We start from the raw sequence: 13787 nt of genomic DNA, 5'->3' as shown, positions 1-13787 counted from the left end.
GGCCAGCCATCTGACAGGAGGAGAGCCAGGCCAGCCATCTGACAGGAGGAGAGCCAGGCCAGCCATCTGACAGGAGGAGAGCCAGTCCAGCCATCTGACAGGAGGAGAGCCAGGCCAGCCATCTGACAGGAGGAGAGCCAGGCCAGCCATCTGACAGGAGGAGAGCCAGGCCAGCCATCTGACAGGAGGAGAGCCAGTCCAGCCATCTGACAGGAGGAGAGCCAGGCCAGCCATCTGACAGGAGGAGAGCCAGGCCAGCCATCTGACAGGAGGAGAGCCAGGCCAGCCATCTGACAGGAGGAGAGCCAGGCCAGCCATCTGACAGGAGGTCAGACATTGACAGGCCAGCCTGACAGGCCAGCCATCTGACATGAGGAGAGCCAGAACAGCCATCTGACATGAGGAGAGCCAGGCCAGCCATCTGACATGAGGAGAGCCAGGCCAACCGTCTGACATGAAGAGAGCCAGGCCAGCCATCTGACATGAGGAGAGCCAGGCCAGCTGTCTGACATGAGGCAAGCCAGGCCAGCCATCTCACATGCTGACAGCCAGGCCAGCCATCTGACATCACGAGAGCCAGAACAGCCATGTGGAGGATGACGTCAATGAACATCAGGACTGCGCAGAAGGGGAGAAAAAGAATAGCAGGTAAATGTGCTAGAGCTGTGAGGGGATCATTATGAGCTGTGAGGGGGTATATGAGGATGGCAGCGATAGCTGTGAGGGGGTGAGATCTGTGAGGAGGACAGAGGAGGACAAGGCTTGGTTTATTATTATCTTATACTGGCAAACACTGGGGAAGGGGGCAATAATGTTGTGTATAAGGGCAATCTGGCCTCTAAATCCACTCCTGTCCACTCTGTGCAAGTGGCCCTCTAGGGTTCCAGCAAAAAAGCCCCATCACGCTTAAGTACTAATACGACTCTTGACACTCCAAATATGGTACATGGTGACCTCTTTATAGATAAGGCAAGCTACAAGGTCTGCAGATAATTCTCTGACCTTAAAAGGAGCCAAGTATCTAAGAAGCCTTTTTCTCAAGAAGTCAAACTTTGCAAGCCATGGGTCTGGCCCAAGACTACAAGATTGCTCCCAAAACGAAAGAGGAAGCTTCATACATGTACAACTATAGCAAATGCTCTTCCCACATGGAGGCAGATTACTACAGACAGGTGGCTCCTAAAAATAATCTCCAGTGGACTGAGCCTTCGCCTGATGAAGTTCCCATACCAAAGATTTCCTTGTTCATTGAATTGCAGCTCTTTGCTAAACATTGTCTTGTCTCTAGCTTGGGAGATGGAGTAGCCGACCCAATCTCCAAAGACTGGATGAGCCATCTGTTACCCGTAGAAAAGATATATAGATAAATAGACCATTGCTAAACATGAAGGCACTGAAAACGCACATAAAAAGGTAAAGGTTCAGGTTGGAAGGGCTGGTAAACCTACTTTCCTTTTGTCCAAAAAATGGTTTTGTCTCAAAATAGATGTACATTAAAAAAGGGTTTCCAAGCAGTCTCAATCCATCCCAACCACATGTGTCTCATCCCAACCACAGGTGTCTCTTGTACTTCTATTGAAGAGACCATCTGTTTAAGTGGGTGGTGATGGTGTTCAGCCTCTCAATGGCATCTTATACTTTTACATGTGCAATGAAAGATGTGTTGACTCAACTTCTGCAAAATGGAGTCAACTGCATAATTTATTTCAATGACATGTTCCTCACACAAGCAAATTGAGACATATTAATCAGTCACCGATGCATGACTCTATCTATCCTGACCAAAGGTAGCTTCTCCATAAATGATTGATTCTGATTCCCTCACAAAGCAAAGTTTTTGTAATTTATAATAGATATGCCTTATTTCTCCCTCAAGGTCCCCCCAGAGAAGGGTTCATAAGTATGTAGCTCAAATTGTCCAACATCCATATTTAAGTGACCTATCCAGTCATAGAGAAGATGAAGGTTTTATACCCAAGATTCCTTCATGTCCCTGACCTCTGCTCAAAACCTATACAAAGAGTTGCTCTGCAACTATTACAGATGGTCATAAAAGGTAACTCTGACTCTTCAAGTCCAACAAGAGTTTACCAATTGGTCCACTTTGGCTCCAACTCTTCCCAGAGGGGAGTCTTCTAGACTCCCCTCTGGTAATAATATTTCCTCAGATGCATCTACAGTATGAGAGGTTGGGGAGCATTTACTCAAAACCAAGTAGTAAGAGGCAAATGGTCCATACAGGAATAGAAGTCTTGAATCAATATGCTGGGTTTGAGGGCAGCCAAATTGGCCCTCAAAGCACTGGTTCCCAATCACCTTTGGGGCATTGGAGTTCAGATTTGTTTGGACAGCAGAGCTGTGGTATCTTACATAAAAAGGATGAGAGACACTTGTACTCATCCTCTATGCATAGAAGCTCTAGAAAGTTGGGAGTGGGCTACTCAAAACGGTATTCACAAAACAACATTAAACATATAAGGAGAATAGAATGAACTTGCCAATTCTCTCACCAACATATACTATAATCTGGGCAGGGTGGCCTTGAAGAAATAAAAATAAGTAAATAGGTGAAGGCTTCAGGTACCTGGAATAGATCTTTTTACAACCACTTCCAATGCTCAGATTTCCACCTTTCGTGTCCAGAGTGTGGACACATAAAGCATAAAAGATGGACATTACTTTTTCCAGGGTCAGACCTTGTTCTCCAGTACAGTTTGTCTTTCCCCCACCTGCACTTTTGCTGAAGAGACTACACAAAATTTAAGCATACCAGGTACCCCAGTTCATTTTTGTTTATCCTTTCTGACCATCCAGGATATGGTTCCTGATAGAGATGTGCAGTTCGGTTCTCCAGAAATCTAAATCCACCTTAATATCATGAATCCGGGTAAATCTGAGTCGCAGTTCTGATCTTTTCATGGTTCGGAATTCGGGCTTTAAATCCAAATTTTGGGTTTTGGATTGCATAAATTACATGATTTTAGTTGTTTTTAAAAACTTTTTATCTATTTTTTCTTTTTTTGAAATCCAGATCTAAAACATGAAGATGAATCCAGATAAAATAAAACCAAAACACGGGGGTCAACACATCTCTAGTTCCTGATAATCAGTCAGTTGCACAAATGGGCCAAAATTCCTTTAGCAAATTTCTCGATCAATAGTTGCTTTATAAACAGACAATGGGGCTGATTCAGCATTGCACACAATCGGCAATCTGCGCGTGTGCAGGACCCATTCTGCGAGTGTGCAGAATAGGTCCTGCATAATCGGACGCAGCCCCTTCGATGCCTCTGCCTGAATAACAGGCAGAGACATTTAAGACAGTTGTGCGGGGTCGGGCGGTGTTCCCGGAAATGGGGGCGTATCCATCCCGTTTACAGGAGTGGCAAGGCCAGGGACTGCGGCGACGGATGCAGTTTCCTGGCCTTGCAAGCATGGCCAGCCAGAGTAAGCTGAGGCTTACTCACCTGGCTGGTGTCCCAGCACCATCCACCATCCACCAAGAGGTCCTTATGATAGAATGGCTGCTGACAACATGAGTATACTGACGCGTTTCACTGCATCAACTTTCAGCTTTTTCAAAGATATAACATTAGATCCAGTTTGTTTAGATTCAAAAAATCCTGTTTATTAACCTTATACTGAGGAGAATTTATCCAACACATTTTTATGCAGAGCTTTCTGGATGGCAAAAGAAAAACTATAGGGAGGGGGGAAAAAAGTTTTTGATTGCTGTTCTTGCCTATATTTTTCCCATACATCATGTACTTTGAATAAATATAAAGAACTACAGTATGCTAATATAAAAAATACCACATTCCCCTCACCCCCCAACAAAGAAATATAAAATTCAATTGAACAGACTATGAAATAGAAAGTTGATTCCATGACAACATGAAAATTGGTGGCTGAGACACAAACACAACCAGATATGGAATTTTTAAGATTAGTTTTATTTCAGTTACATAAGTAAATATGCACAAGCTGTTAAAAATTTCCAGGCACCAGCTAATGTATAGTACTATAGACCCACTCGAGGCTAAGTGGAAATTATACTTAGAATTGGTGTAAAGTGTCCCAAAGAAAGCAACACTTGTTAGCTATACTTCAGAGCAATAAACCACTTTAGTGATCATTTTTACTCATCGTCTATAATAAGCAATGTGAGCGCAACTTCCTTCCTCCGAGCCATCATTCCATTCAATGCAACCTGACAGCAAATTATGCCGTCACCCATTAAACTGACAGGTTCCTCAATTTCCTCCTCCAACTGGAGTGACACTTGTTTTATGAGGTTTATTTTGAGACCTGCAAATAAAGCCTTCGCAAATTATACCATGTAAATGCTTTACATGATCTAATTTCCTGCCATTGTGCATAGGTGTAATCAACAATGATGGTTTTACCTTTAGAAAGCTGATACGTTTCACTGTTTGACTATTTAGAAGAAGAGAGGCCCACAAGGAAATATCCCTGAAAAGTTCTGAAATTTAGAGTTGGAATTAATCTGACAAGCGTTCGCTTCATAAAAAAACAGATTCCGTACTGTACCGGGTGGAATGAAAGGTGAGACAGAGAGTAGTGTACATTGGCTGGCCAACAAACATATATAACAAGCACCAGATGAACTCCTTTCAAACAGTTCCTTGAAATTTTTGAAGCCTAACCCCGACGCCAGCACTAAGAAAAGTTCAGTGGTTATATAATATTTTATACCCATGATGACAAACGCCAATATGGATAAAGTTTGGTCCGTTCTGGCAGGAAATGATAATGTGGATAAAAGCGGCATAGCACAAGTTTTCTCCTTGATCTGTAGTCATATAAAAAATAGAATAGAAGAAACACATTTAAATCTGTAGGCCAGGGGAAAATGCAAGAATTTTGCTGGAGAAGATATTCCAGCCTTGCCTTATGGCAGACAGAAAATTTCTACATAGATGGGAGGCAACAAATTCAACGAATTTTGGATTTCTTGCAATTTAATTTTCCAGAGACTAAAAAAAAAAAGGTTCAAGAAAGATTTTAGAAGAATGTAGAGAACCAGTGGCCTGATTGAGAGATGGACGCAATGTCACAATCGCTCGCAGTGGAGCGTTTTTTTTGCTACTGCGCATTCGCCAAAGGCGCAATGCACTTGTCTAGCGAGCGGCTGGTCATGGTGGTTGCAGAGAGGATTTATTCGCAAAGTGAATGACAGGGAGTCAGCAATTTGTAAAGGTAACGTGGGGGGCAGACCGTTTTTCTGCCCGTGCCCTAGCGAGCCTCTGCGAATTTGTGAGCAGCTGGGGAGGCCCCAGCGTCTTAGTTGAGTTGCTCATTCTGAGACAGCATAGGCTTGCTTAGGGGTTCCGTGTGCGACCGATGTTTCCAGTGTTTTCGCTTTTGTACGTGATGTGAGTCGCTGGAGGTGGGCGTCTGTGCACAAGATGGCAGCTGAGTCATTAGGGGTTGCAGCAGAAAACAGGCATTGTGTGTATCCCTGAGTCAAACCCCAGGAGAGGTGCAGACATTTCTCATTTGAGGGTCAGATTGAAATATCTCATACTTAAATGTATAATATTTGCCATTACAGTGTACAGTAGCAAAACATAATACCTTACTACCACTGACATTTACCCAGATAAACAACAATTTAAAGAAGAAAATATAAGTCAACAAGAAGGAGAGAGTTAGACTTTGTCTGCATGTACTGTAGGTTCTCTATAGATATAGTGAAGGTATTGGCACCATACATGCCTACTCTCCCGGGAATCGCTGGAGGCTCACGGTGTTTCGGGTAACCCCCTGCACCCCCGGAAGAGTAGGCATATCTCCCGCATTCCGCCCACTTCCTAGTGAAGTGGGCAGGACGGGGAGATTTTACCTGGAATTTTCGGGTCCGTAGGGAAGGGGCGGGGCTAAATGGCGCAAATCACATCATTTAGTCCCGCCCCGTCCTCACGGACACGCAAATCGCGGATTTTTCCTGTAAAGGGCGGGGCCTAATGCTGTCTATCATCTGGCCCCACCCCCCGAGGAGGAGAGGAGCAGGTCGCTCGGGGGGTGGGGCCAGATGATAGACAGCATTAGTAAGGTAGTGGAGGATAGACAGCATTAGTAAGGTAGTGGAGGCCGCTCCATAAGGTAGGACGGCCCTGATTCAGAGCGAGCCCTCTGTCAGAGCGTCCAGCTCTGAATCAGGGCCTATATCCCATGACACATGCCGAGTATTGAGTTGCCTCCTTATATGAAAATTTATATTTTGGGGGTTAGTGGTGCTTTACAATGTATATGAAACCATAAATCAATATATCCTTATTTATTGTTTCAATGAAAAATATCTTATGTGTATATTTTATAAATGTATCAACCATAACACTGATTATACCGTAAGCTACAGTATATCCTTTCAGCTATCGCCAGTACGAACACATATTTCTCCAGCGACTGTAATTAATGAAGTTATCCTAGCAGACTATGTATAGTAGAAATATGCGCAGCCAGAATTATTTTAAGTATGTTGAAAATGTTGCAACTTGTTTAGACAACAATAGGTGTTTATATGCTGTGATATATTATCCCACTCGTAAAATGTATTCTAGGCTCTATCCTTTTGTTATCTCTCGTCTCCTAGCAGGTGGACATGTCCCTTTCAGAGTGAGAAGTATCCTGCTGTTTTCTGATGTAATATAAGACCTTTGCTGGTAAACGTAGACATGGGGGGTATTTATACAAGTCAAGTAAAAGACGCTTAAGGAAATGTAGCTCACAAAACACAATGTTCTCGTCCCACGTATGTTACTGGCGTCTTTTGTTATTTTTTGAAGCACAGAAACACATTCTGCTGAATAAGTCCATGGCTTGTAGGGTTTAATGGTCTTTGGTTCTTCATCCAAAGTCCAAAGTAACTAAACAGCCAATCAGATCCCACTTTCAGTACATTTTACACATTTATAGTGGACCCATCGCCAGCACACTGAAGTAGTTAAGATAAACAAATACCAGGGCAATGTGTGCACTTGATCTCTCTTGGGGGCCCATTGATCAATCATCGCTTTTGCAATGAGATCAGGGCATGCCAGTAATGCCCATGATCGTCGCATTGTGAAAAGCGATCCTTTCTGCCAGATGTATCATCTGGGACATGCAGGGACACGGGCACCAAAAGAAGCTCATCCCTGTGATGTCTCCGGAGAGCTGCCGGACCTCCTGGACCTCCTTAGCAAAGGAAGGTGTGGAGCCCCAGGTACTAACAACCTGTGACTGTGGGTCCCCATACTAGTGTATGGGGATGGGTACGCATGAAATATAAGCAAGGTAAGCATGAGATATAAGCCCGATACATCATTCCTTCAAAAGTAGGAGAGAAATAATTTTTTCACCAAACTTATGGAATGATGAATTGACCCCTAAGTGAGGCACAGCCTAATCAGCCCAACTGCATCCATCTTGCACATTTGCACCCCTGCGGACACCGCCATCAATGTGGATCTCCGTAAAATCAGATTAGTACAAAAGATAGGCATGTGCTGAGCATTTGCACTACTGATCTGCTATTCTGCATGGTTGGAAGCTACAAGGGGCTGAAATCTGTGTTTGGACCCATAAACCCTCATTGAGCTTTTGAAATTAGTGTCACTACACATTAAATAATTCCATGAGCTTTTCTTCAGAGAACGAATACAACATTCTTTTGTGTAACTTCATAACTCTCAGAACTCGAACACAGTTATATAATATATTACTTAATTCAACGCTTACTGTGCAGAACATGTGGGCGCCTCCTGTTGGGGAGTTCCTTGAATTGCAGTGGATGCCGTCAGGGTAAATCATTTTTTGATGTAATCGCTTGATCGTTCAACCATTTTGGGGTATAAATATTGGAGAACTTTGCTTGTTAATCCACTAAACCATGATAGTGTTTATATAAAGTCAATTTAGGGTGTCTTTTATAGCAGGGAAATGTCAGCTGCCTGGCAGACTCCTGCAAGTGACCGCAAGTTCTTTCCTCAGGCCTAGGAATTTGTGGATGGAAAAGATTAGGAGTAAACTGAGTATGACTTGCTGGCTTTTGTGGAATGTGTTGACAACCCAATAACTGTGCCAGTCTTCCCTATTCATCCAAAGTGCTCTAAACCTGCAAGTTTCCAACTTAAAACTCATGTGTTTCTACTTCCCTAGTTCTCTTTTCCATCTACACCAGGCTTGTCCATTGGCCGAAAATGTCCATTTTTATCTTCCTAATCCAGGTACATTAGCAGCTCAGCAGGACGCACAGACGTCCCTCATTAACGAATAAAGAGGGCATTTGGCGGAATTTAATTCCCATGGCCATTTGCGTCTGTAAACAACTAGGCCATGGGCAAAACATGGGGGCCCATGTTAATGGGCTTGGTGGTGAGTGTTAAATTGGTCTGAAGGCCCTGCACTGTACTTCTAAAGCTGGGCATAAAAGTCCATATAAAATGCCTGTCAGACTGTCTGCCGGCAGCGGCTGGGTATACACTGCCCGATACGGCCGACAGTTTACCTCATAAATATCGCATCGGTCGGGCATGCTGGACAATCTGGCAAGCCTGACTGAGCAATATTTAAGTCTTGGGCGCCCTCACACACGCTACAATTATAGGGGCGATCCGCGGACATCGGGCGGATCGCCCCGATAATTGTAGTGTGTATGGCCAGCATTAGAATGCAATGGAGAATGTGAATTTGAATGTGCAGTGTAGCACGGTTTGGGCTTTAAATTCCAGAGCAGACAGCAGATAGGCATAAATACCAAAAAAATTGCAATAGAGCAAGACAAAGGCTTGTTAAGCCTCTGCACTGGGCTACTGTATAAACACAGAAAATGTCCTTGACAAAGCTGCAAGAATGCATGAGGTCGTAGTCAGGGCCAGATTAATAATGGGGCGGATGGAGCTACAGTTATATAAAATAATAATTTTATTTTACATATTTAGGGAGACATTGGGGCTGAGAGAATAGGGGTGTACACGCCCACATGGCATTGGCCACACCCACACAGCAATGGTCACACCTTTCTGCTTTTCATAATAGGCCCTTGATCATTTTCAGCTCCAGGCCCATGTAGCCCTCAATCCGGCCCTGGTCGTAGTCCAAATTATTATATTTATCACTATGATGTAAAGGTGCGTACACACTAGATTATTTTTAAAACGATATCGCCTGATAAGAACACATTATGATGACAATTTTGTTTAATCGCCTAGTGTGTACACACTAGATAGTTAACGATGCACACTCCCGCCGGTCGTTAACGATATCCCCAGTCGTCTGTATTTGCAGCACAATCTGAGGATATTGTTAGTGATGCCACATGGCCCTGCGACCTGCTACCCCCGCTGTTGTTCGTTGTTGTCAGCATTGGCAAGTGTATATGCACTTACCGATGCCGGCACCCCCGCCGATATATCGCTGGGTGTACTACACACATCGTATAGTGTGTACCCAGCTTTACAGTGCTTTTGTCTCTTGCTGGCTCCCTGGTTCAGGTAACAGGGGAGGATGAATCCCCTCAGGTAAAATATGTGAGATAGTGGGGAGTTGTCTAGAAGAGGGCGTCACATTTAAAAAGCACCAAATAATCCATCATACTGTAGCATAAAAACATATAAACCGTTTAGAAAGAATATCATCTTCTGTATCAATAGTTTAGTAAGGTTTGTCGATCAGCGTTGCATGTTTTAGCTGTTGCTTGTATTTTATTTTGTTTGTCTGAGGTGTTGATTTTCACCTTGGGATGTAATCAAAGTGAGGTCATTGTGTAAAGGGACCAGTGATCTCATGTTTCAATTAAAATTCCTGTCTCCAGCTGCAAGTTGTGAAACTGAGTACCGAGGTCTGAAGTTATACTTAGAAATTCAACATGTAGCATCAAACACTTTGTCCCTTTTAGAAATAAGATGATTATTAACCTTTATTTAGGTACAGTATGTATCAAACCTTATAAAGAGCTGAGAAGTGTTGTTTTATAGAATGTACTTGATAAGTGACAGCTATAAGCTGATTGGTTGCTATGGGTAATCTTCACTGGACTACTTCTCCCCTGGTTTGCTAAATTTCCCCTTTTGCGCCTCCTTATGGCTGCAGAGGGAAGAAGAGCGAGAGGGGTAATGTGTGTAGTGGAGCACCGAGTGACATTGGTGTGGGCATCGGATAGGGCTTCCTGGTTATAGTGCAAGTGTACATAGAGTGTTTGGAGGTGTGAAGGGAGGCACTGCGCTGTGCTCTCAGTCTACTCAAGTTTGGAGCTGAGCATAAAGAGAGAGTTTGCACAGTAACTGTTTGTAAGGGTGGGCAGTAGATGTAGTGCTGCTCATTTACAATGCAAGTACTGCCTATTCATGACATTAAGGGGTATATTTACTAAAGTGCAGGTTTTTAGAAGCGTTGTCCCTTGCAGCCAATCAGATTCTAGCTATTATCTTCTAGAAGGTGCTAGATAAATGAGAAGTAGAATCTGATGAGTTGCTATGGGCAACATCTTCTCTTCTAAAAACCCGTACCTAGTCAATATACCCCTAAGATACCAAAAGGAGAAGGGATTATGGGCTCTATTTATCAACATTATTTTTACAAAAATAATGTGAAAAAGGGTGTTTTCACACCCTTTTTTACATTATTTTAGTATCACCTATAGTTATTACAGGGCAATTGGAGTAGAATTCGTAAAATTCTACTCCAACCCCTAAGTATCACTTATTTTTAGTAAAGCAGATCACATTTCCCATAATTGTAATGGGAAATGTGATCCGAGCAGAGTTACTAAAAATAAAATGTGAAAAAATACCGGGGAAAGCCCTGTGATAATAACGCCACCTGGAGGTGGCGTTATCCAGGGTTTCCCCCGGTTACCGGACTCCTGGCCGGCTCTAACAGGGAGAGCAGAGCCGGGAGTCGGTCCCAGTAATCAGCTGTGTGGTCTAAACAGACCGCAAGCTGATTACTGTAAAAAAAAGAAAAAAAAAATAGTAAAAAAAAAAATGTACTTACTTGACTCCAGGGACCGGTGATCGGGCCTCCGGTGATGACTCCCCTCCGGTCAGCTGGTCTCCCACAGTGCACTGCTGCCCGGTCATCAGGTGATCGGGCCCCAGTGCAGTATGGGAGATCACCTGACCGGAGGAATGGAGAACATCACCGGAGGCCCGGAGCATGCAGGTAAGTGCTATTAAGGGAGAGGGGGGTCACGAGGTTGAAGGGGGGTCATGGGGGGGTCCATGATTGCGGAGGTGGGGCGTAGCGACGGGGGCGGGGCTTAGCGTGGGGGGGTAGCAGCGGCGACTGGACGGCGCATGCGCGGGCACTTAATCACGCAATGCGAATTCACTCGGTAATATCACACTACAATACGCATTCAATATGCGGATTGTAGTAAATAGAGCCCAAAGTGAGCAGCAGAACAGAAGCTGAGATAAGTTGCGGTAGGCTACCACTAGGGGATGGGAGTGACTGAAGCATGATGACTTTGTGCAGGTCACGTTGGTAGTTAAGCAGTAATCCTCTATCCCTGTTAAGTTCCATATAAGACAGTTATCGATGCACAGTATGTCCCATGTACTGTGCTAGAGGCAGAAAAAGGTTAGAGCGCCCCCTTGCACTAACATGGCACTTCACTGAGTCTCTACCTGAAAATACCCCCCCTTCCCTGGGAGATCAGGATAGTCCAAGAGGCAAGTGCAGGAGGCACATATTTATTTATTTATTCACATCAGCAGCTTCCTCATTGTGAGGACCTGATTAACGCAGAAGTAGTCAGAGACGGATAATGTGAATATCGTCATCGCACACCCACATTTGTCCCCCCACCGGGAGATTCCAGAACGGAGGAGGTGCAATGACAAAATTCCGGCATGTATTCCGTGCAGATGCCATTATCTAGGCCTGGCAGGTTTCCCAATAGGGATGGCCATCAGAAACCAATGGTTGGTAACCTCTGATGGTCCTGACTTGGTGGGAATTGTTTTTCCGTTCGATTCTGGGATTGCATCGGTTGCCACCACCACTTGCTTGGAGCCAATTCACCTGTGGACACCCGAAAGCGGCGTTCGCAGAGCAGTTCTTTTGCGCATTCGCAAATTTTTGGGTTTGACCGCGCATACCTACTAAATAACCATGGGTGGCTAAACCATCAAATGGTTACCTTGCAAATGGCTACAATGTTAGGATATGCTGACATTGGGCCTGATTCAGACCCGGTCGCCAAAGCTGTGCGCTCTCAACCGGGTCGATGGTGGCCCAGTGCGCATGCGCACGACGGAGCCGGCTCCGTCGTGCACATGCGCGAGACCCGGATAGCAACGGGCACTACGTTGCTCTGGGTCTCGCAACAAAGGGGGCGAGCTGTCGATGTTGAGTGACAGCTCGCCCCATTTGGTGGGCGGTCCGGGGGAGTGGCTGCCCAAACGGAGGCGTTCCCATGTGAACGCCTCCGTTTGGGGGAGGCCCCACTGATATCACGAGTGATGTCAGTGGGAGAGATTTCGGCTCTGTTAGAGCCGAAATCTCTCTGGGGCTTGCGGCAATGAGACCCTACCACAAGGGTCTCGTCGCAAGCCCGACGGTCGCAATGGTCTTGACCATCGCGACCATCTTCCTGGCCACTCGCTATAGCTGTGGGTGGTCACCCACAGCTATGGGAGCGGCCAGGAGGCCGTTCTAAAAAAAAAAAAAAAGACCGGCCCTGATTCAGAGCGAGCGCTCTGTCAGAGCGTCCGGCTCTGAATCAGGGCCACTATTCGATAGCCATCTTGCAATAACCATCCCTAATTTCCGATTCTTGTTAATGTCCCATACTGCTCTGCATCAAACAAATGTGCATTTTCCAATTGGTTCAATGTATTTTGGAGTCTCTCTAGCAGTTGACAATGCCCAGTAAGTATAACTATGTTTCAAAGCTTTGGATACCATCCAATATGAAATGTTTTGGCTTGATGGAGTTTCCTGTAATGAGCAGCATCTTCGTGAAAGTAACAGTAATATAATAGTTGTGCAATATGTTGCATGGCACCTAAAATATGTTTAACATGTATAATAAAACACCAAACTGTCAATGATACAGTTGTGCCGTATAATATGATGCTATCTGCTACATAAAACACTGCATAGTGTCACGCCTGACTTACAGCTTCGGTAGTTTTTAATGAAAACAAGGTGATTGGCGTTTTGCCACCAATTGTAGATCTCCGATATGTTACCTCTTATGACCTGATGACAGCCTCAACTGTGTATATTGAAATATTAATAGTATATACATTATGTGGAATGGAAACTTTCTATTCTTCCTTTAAAAGTGTACCTGGAAGTTTTAAAAACATTAATATTAATAGTATATAGTACAAGCTAATTGTAATGTAAAGCTACATATATCATAAATAGAAAACAAACACTCAAATCACTATATATATTTCTGGCGATTTCCCAGTTGCTGGAGGCCTTTTCATGAATTGGTTTGGGTACATATGGAGCCCCGGTTAAGTGTTTTGTTTTCACTTTGGATTCTGGTGACACTTGGGATATGATGTAATAATTGGCTGTCTTGAGAAAGGTCCCTGTGACTGAAACGTCAAACATTCATGTGAATTTTATATATAAAACTATTTTCAACTTGATCTGGTGAGTGTGTGAGAGCCCTCTCTTTATTGACTTTATATTTCTGAACCCAAATTTTGGACTGTACAGTTTGGTGCACCCTTACCGCTGTCTATATTTGGGATGAGAGTGCAGATGATTTTTGGACTATATGCATAATGGTGTCTGGTGCCCTCCGAATTACCCCTACT

The sequence above is a fragment of the Taudactylus pleione genome, unplaced genomic scaffold, assembly GCF_031769625.1.
Source record: "Taudactylus pleione unplaced genomic scaffold, aTauple2 ptg000611l, whole genome shotgun sequence".
Lineage (NCBI taxonomy): Eukaryota > Metazoa > Chordata > Amphibia > Anura > Myobatrachidae > Taudactylus > Taudactylus pleione.
This window is presented reverse-complemented; position numbering follows the sequence as displayed.